The sequence below is a fragment of the Brassica napus genome, chromosome A1 (genome assembly GCF_020379485.1).
Source record: "Brassica napus cultivar Da-Ae chromosome A1, Da-Ae, whole genome shotgun sequence".
Lineage (NCBI taxonomy): Eukaryota > Viridiplantae > Streptophyta > Magnoliopsida > Brassicales > Brassicaceae > Brassica > Brassica napus.
In genome coordinates this window covers 26,999,890-27,013,952 of record NC_063434.1, presented here as the reverse complement: position 1 = coordinate 27,013,952, position 14,063 = coordinate 26,999,890, and the positions used below count along the sequence as shown (strand labels likewise).

Sequence of the window (14,063 nt, the reverse complement as noted above, 5' to 3'; positions counted from 1 at the left end):
GTTTAGAGTTGAGAAGTGAGGTTTTGGGGATAAAATTTCAAATTTTGAAAAATAAAAAAATTTAAATTTTTCAAAAGATAAAATGCTATTTTGGTCATTTTAGTTTTTGAGTGCTATTTTTGTGATATAAACTTAGAAAGGTGTTATTTTGAAGATTTACCCAACTTTAAACAACACTTATTATGAAAATGAGGGAGTATCACTTTTACCACTACTTTTTTTTTGTAAATGGAATAGATGTATGCAATAAACAAAAATTACAAGAACAATATTGGAATAATACATGTTGATTTTTAAAAATATATACCAGATGTTAAAATATAAAAACTGAGAAACTTAAACATAATTTACCACTAAAACAAATAAAAAATGGGGTCAAATCATGCCAAGGAACTGATTTAAGCATCGCCCTCTTTCCATGTTCACGGCTGCAGTTGCAGTTGCCCTGAGCTTGGAACATAAGGGCACACAATTGGCAACCGAATACCGGGAACTTAAAACCAAATTTCTCACGTTTTCCATGATTTGGAACCTCTCCCAGATTCACAGGTTTGGAGTATCCATCTTGTCCAATTATGTTAGCTCTTTGGTCAGAACTGGTCTCGGTCCATGGTTGTCGAAATTTATCTAGATCGAGACCCACAGCAACTTGCTTTTCCTTGTGATGAAGAAACTCCCAGCTAGATCATCAACAAAAACAGAGATGGACCTCACGAACTTGATCCACGAAACTGCACCTGGAGCAATCTTATTTTTGACCCAAATCTCCACTGCATGGGCATTCACCCAGCTTACATGCAAGACCGCAAGCTGCTCCTCTCTAACACAAGAGAGAGACACAAATTTATCTAAACTATGAGATTTAGATGGTAGAGGCAGCAGCCACTTTCCAAATCTCTCTGTTGTAAAATCAAAAGAGATTATCTCCTCAGGTCTATTTCTTATATCCACTGTCTATCTTTCTCCAGTCAAAAAATAAGTATGCCCCTTCAAAGTCACACCTCGTTGATAATAATCTATATTTCAGTCGGGACTGACGTTAAAAACCTTCCACGAATCAGAACTCAAATCATATATTTCGTGCCAAAAAACCAGGTGTTCATGCTTCCAAGTTCACCCTTGGTGTCATACTCGCCAAAAATCCTCAAGATTTTGTAATTACGATTCTTTTCATATCCGATAGCATGTCTCTGTCTTCACTTCGGTAAGTGTTTCTTGGCTGGATCCACCTTGTTTGCCCCAAATAAGGATTCCACACCAAAATCTTGAACTTGTCCTTGGTGATGCATATCAATAAGCCTTCACAGTGAAATACTTGAGTGATCTCTACTTGGTCAAGTATACTTACTTGCTTTATAGATGGATCAACGAAGTCTCCTTCGTTTCCAATTCCCCTGTTTTGGGATAAAGTGCCCCACTTTCTGCAAGTGGAACGCACTGAACTTAGGGATGTCAATTGAACCCTAGACAATATCTCCTCTGCTAACTCATCTGGAAGATTGAACATTGTCGCCATTTTTTCCAAATTTCAACAAACGGCTAGGAACGAGCGTATACCTTGAGAGAGATTATGAGTATTCACTATTCAGTGAGATAAGTAAAATATAAAACATAAGGCAAGCAAATCCAAACACGCAAGTCAGGTTCGCAAGGAAAGAAAGTTTAACATCCACATGATGATGATCCCAGAGACGGACACCATGCAAGTTCAGACCAAAGCAAATCCTAACACGCAGTTTAGGTTTATTGTAAATAGATGTATGCACTAAGCTGAAATAACGAAAATTTACACTTACGTATATATATAAGTGTTATCTGTCGCAAAACAAGAGACTCACATAATCTAGGAAAAAGACTTGTTGTTATACTAAGAAATAAATTTAGAAAGAATAAGCAAAAGAGAAGAAAAAAAAGCAAGAATAAATATGCATCGATCATAGCAAAGTAAATAAAACTATAGATCCACGTAACCAATGCAACAATCGGTGAAACAAGCAAACATGATTAGGTCTAAACGAGGAAGGGAAGTGAAGTTTCTAGTACCAGCAAAGAGCTGATCGGCGAGAAGGAGATCGATTAATCTACGGCTGAGAGGTGCAGAATAGGATTTGGATGTATTTTACGTGTTCTTCGGTTTAGATTGGTTTCCGTTTCTCCATGCTTTCAACTTTCAAGTATTTTTATACGAAAACATCATCTACTTATTAACAGAAAAGGTTTAAGGCTTATTGCTTGGGGAAGAATTTCAGAAGCCCATAAAAGCGCACACATCAGCCCATTATGGAATAGACAAGATGCACAAACTCTATATCTCACGTCGAATAAGAGCTGACACACATGGGTCGAATCAACCCAATACGATCCATATTCAGACCCGAAACAGGGCATAATCCCACTGAACATGAACCCGAGAGAAGTGAAACAAATGATTCAATGTTAATTTAAACCGTTACATTTTACAACGAAGAACGTACTAGATGTTCCTCTAACTGCAAAAACCAAACATATCCAGTCTTTGTCTTAGAATATCTCCAACGCTGAGTCATCATGTTTCTAATGCTTACCAGATTCATGCATGAAACATGTTTTTTGGAAACTGCTGAATCGTTACAGAGATTATTATGTCAAAAGGATTGTTATATCCAGCTAATAGTCTGCATAGTTAAGCCATATCATGCAACCTTTGTCTCCAAGACTTATCACAATGCCCATGTGGCTTCAATAGTGGCTCATTAATGAAACTAAATAATTCCCAGATCTTATTTTCCGTAGTACCTTGTTGCTGCATGTAGTCTCCCAAGCCTGTTCACATTTATGTCATTAATATTTTCAATGACTCCAAGTCTAAGTACAGCTAAGTTGTACATGTCTCTGTACATTTCACGATAAGGAGGAATCACAACATTAACGTTATTATATTCAAAACTACATCTTCCTTTTTTACACCATATATTAAACGAAATCCATCTTTGTTTATTCTATTTACATTGTAATCATGGAGATTTTAGATTTACAAATCATATACAGAATGCATAGTAATCTTGATTTTTGTTTGTTTCTAAGATCAAGATGTAAAATGGAATGTTAGGTGAGAATGAGATATCAACGCATCTGAACTGCTTGATTTCGTTTGTGTGACAGGTGAGTTGGGACGATGACAGGTGAGCTATGGGATACCAGAGATGGCTTATGATTTTGAAACTTGCTTGAACATGTCATGAGCCAATGAAAAGACTCCACACAAAGACTCGAACACAAGAATCAGATATAATAAAGGAATTATAGGATATAAAGATCAGATGGAAAGAGACAGGATCAGAATTTTGTCCATGGAAGGTGTAATTGCATTGAATCTATGGCTCTATCTTGGGGTTGTTGTTGTGCAAGCCAGCTTTGTACCATTATGATATGTGCGATCTATTAATTGTTATCTCCTATGGCTTTGACTTGAAATTTGTTTGGCTTTCTTTTTCTATTTGTTAATCACTTTAAATTTTACTAAAACTATATTATATATGGTATCCTTCTATGTTATTCTTCTTTACTTGATAGCTTATTTGCATCCATTTTGATTATTGGCGGTTGTTAAACGCATTATTACAGTAATATTTAGAAGAAAATGTGTCTTTTTAACAAACCTTGTAAAAAATGTGCATGGTAATGTAATTGGGGTTTAGTAAACAACTGTGGTCCTTTGTGGACGCATATAAAAAAATTATAATGGACCCATGTAATTATATGCTTATAAACCATACCATAATCTGAATATTAAATTATCACAACTACTAAACATGTTTTACATAATCTGCATGATTAACATTGATTAGCTGGAGTACTTGTGTATATGTGTGGGTCTTCAAACAAATCAAGTCTCTTAATTAATCTTTTGGATGTATATGCTCTTCTTGTAGATCTGAGCACCTTGCGGTTATTGAATTCAAAGGCATGGATTGTGCATGGTCATACCTATTCTAACCAAGTAGTTATCATTAGTTTCAAGTAATTAAATACAATAATTACGTAATTATATGTACAAATTGAACTTCAATAGTATAAAACCTACGTGGTTGGTCTGGTGATCATCACTACAACTAACACTAGTGTATGTCTAATAAAATGGCTTGGTTTTTTTGGGTAGCTGGAAAATGAACGCGTTCACGTAAATGTAATAATTCTACTGGTTTAAGCAAAAAAACATTATAAAGGTTTATTAAGCAAAAAAGAAAAAATCTAAAGGTCAACGTTACTTTAAATTTCCCTCTTTCCCTTTAATTACCTTTAGTTGACTTGACTGTAATTTTCTTGGGAGACACTTAACGTTTTGACTTCACGTACATTTAAACTTGTTTATGAGTACTTTCCTTAGACCAACTTGCGGTTCAAGTTCTACCAATAGCGACATCAAGGGATTGACCCCTCCATCAAAATGTTAAAAAGTCTTGATTTCGACATATTCCCCCTTGACTGAGACCTTAAAATCCAAGATTTGTGTAACACTTATCTAGCTTCATTCTTGTTTTGTTCAAATATTGTAATGCGCAATAATAACATGTTATACAATGACTTATTTTGTTATAGCTATAATAATGTCAGTAAATTGTGTACTCTTGTTTAATGATAAATATTAGCACCTTTTCACTGTTTAGATCACATACAATTGACTAATGATCATGTATTAGGCCGAGCTTCAAAAGATTGCAAAAAACAAAACCCTTATAAAGCTGGGCTGCCAGATGATACAAATTCACATATTAAAACTATATACATATATATGGCAACAAAAAACAACAAGTGTATCTTGATATAACATATATTTTCCAAAGTAGATGAACTAGATTTTAATAACTTAAAACCATATGACTTAATAGCACATTTAATTAGTTCGAATATAACCACACGTTCTCCCCCTATATTGAAATGGACGGCAATGATGTAACTAATGATGTCGATCGATGACACTATTTATTTTGTCTTATACTCCTCAGCACAATTATAGGTAGTTTGATACATTCATTTAAGAGTTTCATTTAATTCAAGTTTTTAGGTTTCACTTAGTCTAATATTCAATTCTTGTCAGGAAAATAAAAATCAAATGTTTGAACCAGTAAATATGTAAAAGAAAGATATCGTATTAATTTGGTTGAAATGTTCTTCATTTAACTGACTCTTTCAAAACTAGCAGACCAACTTTTCCTAGCTTTTAACAAAAATAAAACAAAACAAAATCTGTAGCTTAAAACTTGATTTTAACAGCGAAATTTCTCTAAGAAAACATAGAAAATAACAAATTGACATTTTCTCTACTCAGTGATATATTATATGGACAAAAGAATAAGTCAACTAGAGCTATAATTATAATAAAATATCCTTCGAAATTGCTAGTGACGTTGGAAGAAAATCATAAGTAAAACCGTGTAAAAAAGGTCAACGTTGATTAATATTTACAAACAAATTATATTTATGATTTAGTTTGCACTGGTAAGCTATAAGGTAGAAGATGTCAACGTGACTTAATATTTAAGACAAAATATATGCATTTCTTCCATAAACGCACTAGTGTCTAAATAATCTATAACCATTTATAGTTATTTATATATACCTTTTATATTTGTATTTGCTTTCTAAAACCATCATTAACTGCAGTCTCTTAAATGGGGTTCTTAGCTTCGACTAAAAGACGATTCTTAGTTTTTAACTAAGAAAACTAAGAATCGTCTCTTAAATAAGAGATATAAGAGCACCTCCAATGAGAATTCTACCCGTTAGAATTCTAAATATGAATATGTATATATATTATATATGTGTATATAGTTGTGGGATCCACTAAATAGTGTAGAACCCCTACCCAAAGGTTCTTAAAACAAAACTTATATAACTTTTTTTATCGCTAAAGTGGGTTTATTTTTTAAAAAAAAAATTTGTCCAAAAAAAAATTAAAAAGGAACAATCGCGGACCGCCACGTATCGGTAAGGCCCGCGAACAGTACATAAAACCAACAAAAAATCAATCCTTATTTGATCACTTTTGTTACCGGTTTTTTGCTGATTTGTGAGATCCACCACTATTTTTTTTTTGTAAAACCCCCTCTTAGAAACTAGCGATGAACATGGTCTAAGTATACGATGTGTTTTTACCACATAAATAAATATAAAACATTTCATCAAAATGGTAAAAGGAAAAAAAATTCCTCGAACATCATCATTTTAAATCGTAGATTCACGTATAATAACACACACACATATATATATATATATATGGATATACACATTTGTATGTAGAGTACTGTACTCAACTACGTACATACAATCACACAGGTAACATTAAAGCAATCAAATCATAAATATCTATGATCAATTAATTTGTACCAGGTACGTAGACGGATGAGTAATCAAGTCCACAACTAATTCGCTTTTTGGGTTTACACCTTGGTCTTCATTCTTCTACCGTCCAATAAATGAACCGATGAGAAGACATTTTCATTGTGACATTCAACTTTTACTTATGGCTTTTTTCAATAACATATCCATTCCACACGTTGAGACAGAAGAGCAAGTCGAGTTTTTGGAATGAGTCAGTCAACAAGAGACTACAAATCCAGCAAACGTCAACAAAGCAAAAAAGTGGCCGTACTGTCTCGGGAATAGGTGAGCAATAATAGAGAGAGTACAAGCCGGTGGACCAAAACTTAGGTGGTTCGCTTCACTCTTACTTGTCGTCGCGTCGGTGCACTTTTTATCTCTTTTTACTGAAACCAACCCCGCGTCTTCTTTTGGAGTCTTGTGGCTTCGTTGTTACATGATCTTTATTTTGTTTACTAAAATAGTTTTCGAATGAATATGATTGGACGATTTTTACTCTTGTAGAGAATCCTCTCTGGCATTATTTAATTCGCCCTTGTGCTTACCAGCTGGCCTCTGGCTGTTACGCTATCACTCTCTCATCCTTTGACTTTATTTCTTGCTACTACGTAAACATTTACTACTACTAAGTATATATTCATCTTAGAATATATCTTTGATTATCAACGGTAATTAGCTTTTAATCTAAACTAGGTGTTGTTTATAGTTTAAGTAGAGTTACTGTGGAGTATAAGTTTTACTTGGGCAAATGATTTGAATAATAGAAATTTAGGCCAACTTGTAAGTACTACTAGTTGGGTATTATTACTACTAATAAATACATAATCATTGAATGCATTTTTAATTGGGGACCAATGAACTTTTCAGGAGCCAGTTATAATTAGATCAGATCAATCATACTTTAGACGATTATATGATTGTATTATTGGTCAGTTCTAAGTTAAATGAAATCAAACTGCCTATAATTACCATTTCACAGATCTAAAGATTCTTGCAGACATTAAAAAGTGTCATAAATTTGAATGCTGTCAAAAAGATACGGTTGTCTCCATGTTAGGTACGGTGTGGTACTTGAAAGCAAACATCAACCTCGTGGTTCGATGTGAACTCTACACGTGGCGAGCTTACCGATATCTTTTGTACGGTTCGAAGTTTGTTTACGTCAAACTATGTCATTTTCTAATAGAGCTTATCAATAATTGAAAATAGGTTTCATTATATGCTACGAACAAAATCTAAGTTGCTTGGTTTTAAATGGTTTCATGAGCAAATTAAGGTCTAAATAAAGAGAACAAGATCCAAGCTCACGATTTTGTGATTTGGAAATCATGTTTTAGTGAAATTGTATTATTTGTTGTTATTGTTGAATGATTTTAAATTAAACGAGATTCATATGGATTAGATTCATACAAAAAAAAACAGTGACTTATATGATTTGGTGTTGGCCATTGTTTCTTTGAGTATTTCAAACCGTCTTATCACGTTAACTTAATTTACATTAAGTTTGTGAACTTGGTCAAATAAAAATGATTCTATGTTTGTCTGTGAAAAAATGAAAATACTAAGTGGATTATTTAACGGTTGTATTCACAGTTTGAAAAATAAATTTTGATCTAACCATTCTAGAATTCGTTTTCAAAAAATTTAGTGAAATTCTGTAATTTTTTTTCTAAATGGAAAACCATGAACGAAACAATGCAGTTAATTAACCTTTTTTGATCAATCAGTTAATTAACCTTTTTATGAATGAAAATAGTGCATTTTAATAACTATTACCATCGTGTTTCAAAAAAAAATAATACTCCCTCCGTTTTTTAATATAAGTCGTTTTAGAATTGTGCACATAGATTAAGAAATCATTAATTTTTTTATATTTTCTAAACAAAAACATCATTAATTATTTACCTAACCACAAATTAACCAATAATAAAATAGAAGGTATATTATCATTGGTCACATAACATTAAGTGTTAATAAATTTTACATAGAAAATCGTAAACGTCATATAATTTGGAACATAAAAATTCCTCTAAAACGACTTATATAAAAAAACGGAGGGAGTAACTATTACCATCATTCACTCATTGAGGTCTGAGCCGACAGTTGTATCCACTTAGTATATTTCAGAAACCTAAATGTTAGAAGGGAATAAAATCAGTAAGATAGTACAAGCTTAATCTAACTATTGATTTTATGATTCTTAAAACTCGGACACATATATCAAAATCTTTTTGGTTCACTGTTTCCAAAGGATTTTACAACTAAACAGTATTAAAAACATCTCATTGCTCTATTTTTTACTTTAAAATAGAGTGAAATAGAGTATGAAGTAAAAAAAAGTTTCAATCCAACTTCATACTTCACTCTATAATAAAGTTTATTATATAAATAGAATTATAAATAGAATTATCTATTTTTCTTTTGTTTATGACTCCATTATGAAGTGAAATATGAAATTGGGTTCAAACAATTTTACTTCATTTTCTATTTTACTCTATTTAAGAATAAAAATAGAGTTTTACATCAGAAATTGTCTAAAACGTTTACACAAATAGTTTATTATACATATAGATTAAGTCATTTATTTCTCTGTCTATAAACTAAGTGACGAGTATGTCTAGCTGGTGCTATTAGGCCATATTTATCGCCCTTCTTTTAGCGTTTCTTAAGTGGGAGAGGGTCCACAAATACTTAAAAACGTTTCCAAAAGTCTCCAAATAAGAGACGGTGATTGCTTGGTTTTTCAACTGTTTGCGGGCTCTACTGATACGTGGCGACCCACGATTAGTCTATTTTTTAATTTTTTTGAATCAAGATAAAAATAAATAAAATAAAAATAATAAAAACCCCTAATAGAGTTTAGGGATAAAGATGCCCTTAGTTGCGATGTAACAAGACCAAAGATATTATTTAAGATGTGTTTTGGGTGAACTATGACCATATGGTTTCATATTAGAACTTCGAGTTCGCTCTCGGTACTGATTTTGTTTTTTCATCAAATCAAAGCGTTACATTTTTTGTACTGTTACAAAGCAGTTAAAACTGTATGAGGTCGAGGGTACAAATTTATTGTATCGGATGACTATATAAACCATTATTATGTTCCATAATATAAATAACAAATCTCTATATACTAAACTGATCAAAATCCATAATAAACACAACTTTGTTGTAATATATTTTGATTGTCTAAAGCCACTGAAAAAAGGGTTGTAAAAAAAAAAACCCCCACTGAAAAAGGAAAATCAACCTTATGGTTGGTAAAAAAAACAGTCGTAGTTATCAACTAAACTCGTATGGTGAACTAGCTGGGTATTTTAACAGTAAAAGGGGTCTTCGACAAGGATGTGCTCTGTCTCCTTATCTATTTGTCATATGTATGGAGGTACTCTCAAAAATGTTAGACAAAGCAGCGGCTCAGAGGAAATTTGGATACCATCCTTACTGCCAAGATCTCAAGCTAACACACTTAAGCTTTGCTGATGATTTGCTCATATTCTCAGATGGTAGATTGATTAGGAGATATAAACTTTTTTCTTCCAAAGTTTATATCTCCTAATCAATCTGCTTTTGTGAAAGATAGATTGTTGATGGAGAACGTTCTCTTGGCATCAGAGCTAGTCAAAAGCTATCATAAGAACTCAGTCTCAGCAAGATGTGCGCTTAAGATCGACATCTCTAAAGCATTTGACACTGTTCAATGGCCTTTCCTGCTCTCTGCTCTTACAGCTCTCGGGTTCCCGAGAGAATATATTGTCTGGATTGAGAAATGTATCTCACTTGCCTCTTTCTCAGTCCAAGTCAATGGTGAACTATCTGGGTATTTCAACAGTAAAAGGGGTCTTCGACAAGGATGTGCTCTGTCTCCTTATCTATTTGTCATATGTATGGAGGTACTCTCAAAAATGTTAGACAAAGCAGCGGCTCAGAGGAAGTTTGGATACCATCCTTACTGCCAAGATCTCAAGCTAACACACTTAAGCTTTGCTGATGATTCTCAGATGGTAGGAGAAGCTCAGTAGACGGCATCCTCGAGATTTTTAAAAGCTTTGCAGAGGCTTCAGGTTTGCATATCAGTATGGAAAAGTCTACTCTCTATCTGGCCGGTTTAAATGACACAGACAAGCAAGAAATCCTTAGCCACTACACTTTCTCCAATGGCGATCTCCCGGTCCGGTACCTTGGATTGCCTTTGCTGACAAAGCAAATGACTGCTCAAGATTATGGCCCACTCATTGAGAAGATCAGATCAAGGATAAGCTCCTGGACAACGAGATTTCTCTCCTTTGCAGGAAGACTCCAGTTGATAGCTTCTGTTATCCACAGCTTAACAAATTTTTGGATATCTGCGTTTAGATTACCCAAGAAATGTATCCAAGAGATAGACAGTTTGTGTGCTGCTTTCTTATGGTCTGGTCCGGTCTTAAGTACAAAGAAAGCAAAGGTTTCACGGAAAGATTGCTGCAAGCCTAAAGATGAGGGAGGGTTGGGTTTGCGATCTATCAAAGAAGCAAATGATGTCTCATCTTGAAGCTGGTTTGGAGGATTCTCTCGACTAAATCATCACTGTGGGTACGGTGGATCAACAGATACTTAATACAGAAAAATTCTTTTTGGTCAGTCAAAGACAGTAGCTCTTTGGGATCATGGATGTGGAAGAAAATCTTGAAATACAGAGCCATGGCAATGCGTTTCATGAAGGTGGAAGTCAATAATGGAGCATCGACATCCTTCTGGTTTGATCAATGGTCCCCTCGTGGCAGATTGATTGACACAACAAATGGAAGAGGCATGATAAATATGGGCATTAAGCTTAATGATACAGTGGAAAAGGCTATCAACTCTCACCGCAGAAGGAGACATCGAGAGGAAATTTTCAACACGATAGAAGAGGAGATATTGACACTGCGTCTGCGAGGTCTAAATCACAATGAGGATGTCTATCTGTGGAAAGCAGGAGATAATATTTACAAAGCATATTTTAGTTCTAAAGCGACATGGAACCTCATCCGTGTTGAGCAAGCTATAGTCGACTGGTACAAAGGCATTTGGTTCCCCTGCAACACACCCCGATACTCCTTTATGGCTTGGATTGCGGTTCAAAATAGACTCCCCACGGGTGATAGGATCTTAACCTGGAATGTGCCTGCGCCAACAGCATGTTCCCTCTGCTCAGAGCCGCTTGAAACTCGCAATCACCTGTTTTACAAGTGCAAATATTCAGAAGAAGTTTGGAAAAACCTTACTAATAAGCTACTGTCAGTGCACTATACAAATGATTGGGAGGAGATCATCCAGCTACTCACAGACCAGACATGGACCTCGACCCGATTATTTCTGCTCAGATATGTGTTCCAGACAACACTATCAACTATTTGGAAAGAGAGGAATGGGAGAAGGCATGGAGAACTCTCCAACAACCCTGCAACTTTGATCAAAAACGTAGACAAAGCTGTCCGAAACCGCATATCCAGTTTGCGCTCTATGGGAATTCGCAAGCACAACAAAGCCATGGAAACATGGTTTTCATTTAGATAACATTTTATTTATTTCTCCAATTTCCTAAGCAACTTTCGAAACACTCAACTTATGTTGCAGTCATTGTAAAAATGTTTTTTCTTGAATTAATTTAACATTTATTCAAAAAAAAAAAATTAACTCGTATGCTTTTAAGCCATTACACAAAAAAAATAGCACTAATGCTTTTGAAATAATTTAGTTGGCATATCCATATACGCGCATGCGCACGGAGACGGTGGCGTTATGCAACGTTTCAACCGATGGTTGACATCATTGTATTATACTGTTCTCTTGGGGGCAATTTTATAGGGTCTCTTTGTACTTAGTACATTCATTTTAATTCTATTGGGAGAACCAATTATTAATAGATTTTCTTTTTGTACGGGTCTTTACTTTATCAGTGTATGATATATAGTATAATGTACGTATCTCACTGCGTACGTATGATGAGTAAAGTTACGCGTATATATATGATATGACCTCATGTTCATACTCACTTTTTATTCATCGTTTCAGTTTTGTAGTACATAATATTAAAAATCTATCAGGATACCCAAAGGTTTTCGCTTTCTTATTGTGCTTTAGACCGTTTTCCTACTACTTTGCAACATAAGACTTGTTGATTAATTATGAGTCTATGACATTGCATATTTGATATTTCATATTTGTGTAAACCAGTAAATCTATGTTTTTACCTTTATGACCTTTCATTTTTTATTAATATATGCCAGAAATGCATCTATTATATAGTAATGTTTTGTAATAACCGGACCGTCACACCGGTGTAACTAATGTACTCGTTTTTGGTTAATATCGGTTTATTAGTAGTCGACTGTATTTTGCGTTTAACATTAAATACTAAACGACGTACCATTTTGTCCAAAAATGTTGCTGAGCGAAGGTGCATTTAGATTAAAAAGGTTTGATATGTTGAGTTTGTTAGAGGGACATATAAGGAGACAAGTCGCTCTCAGCCTAATTTTCAAGAGAAAGTGTACATATGCATGCATTGTGGTACTCACCTCTTATATATTATTTAAATCACTTATTTTTGTTTGTTGTTGTTTACAGAAATAACATACCTCCAAGATTTTCCATTAGAAAGAAAATCCTGTAAATTTGGTCGTCACGACTATTTCAGTATTTACATTTCTTAATTTTGTTATCATGTTATTAAGCGCCAATCTTGGCTTTTATATCGATACAGACATACAGTTATTAACAACTAAACCGTTGCAATGATCTATACCAATACGTGCATATATATCGATGACGACAAATTTCGAAATAAATTATTTAGATGGACAGGTATACATTATGCAATAAAGTGTCGCTATATGTAAAGCTTGAATGTTCCATTGCCTCGTTACATTAAGGATTAAAATATACAAATAAATGAAATTATATGCTTATTTAATTCCATGGTTTTTTGTTTTTATTAACCCACCAAAACACTTTTGATTGAATAGAGAAGTATTATGTGGGTCGCCACGAAAGGAAGAAGGAAATTTCACTAAATCGCATTTGATTGAAATAAATAATATTGGGGTCCTTTTAAATTTAAACTGATAAACATGGACTTTTTTCTTAATAATAGTATTCACCTGATGACAAAAAAAAAGTATTCACCTAGAAAATCCACGTGTGCAACTACGTCACTTTATTGTGGTGATGTTAAAATTCGACTTTTTTTGGTAAAATAAAATTCTACTAACTAATACTTAAAACATGGATCGAGTCAAATTCAGAAGATAAAAAGGAAATGGATTGAGTCAAATATATTTTATTTTTTTGGTTGGTGACCAGTTTTCCATGGAGATTTAAACTCAAAGAAAAAAACATTATATATGTCATGACTTAACCCTAAAAAATGTAAGCAACGCTCGTGTAAAACAGAAGAAATTAAGTTAACTCGATGTTTACTTAAAAAAAAAAACCAATACACTATAATCTGTCAGAGAAAAACAACGAATATGTCAGTAAAAAATATGTACCACAGAACACGTATACGTACGGATGGTAAACAAAGTAACTTATTAGAACATTTCAAGGGAGAGTCCTAAATAATCAGTGAATTCCACTAAAAACTAAGAATTCAATCTTTAAAATTTCTAAATAAGAATTCTTTTTTAGTGAATCTTTATAATATTTGTGGATTCCCATAACATGTGCGATCCGTGATT

At 33.6% G+C, this 14,063-nt stretch overlaps 1 pseudogene; it reads right to left on the bottom strand.

The window, feature by feature from the left end:
* Window positions 1–49: 49 nt before the first annotated feature.
* On the bottom strand, window positions 50–5,373 carry LOC106349592 (annotated as a pseudogene).
* Window positions 5,374–14,063: the final 8,690 nt, after the last annotated feature.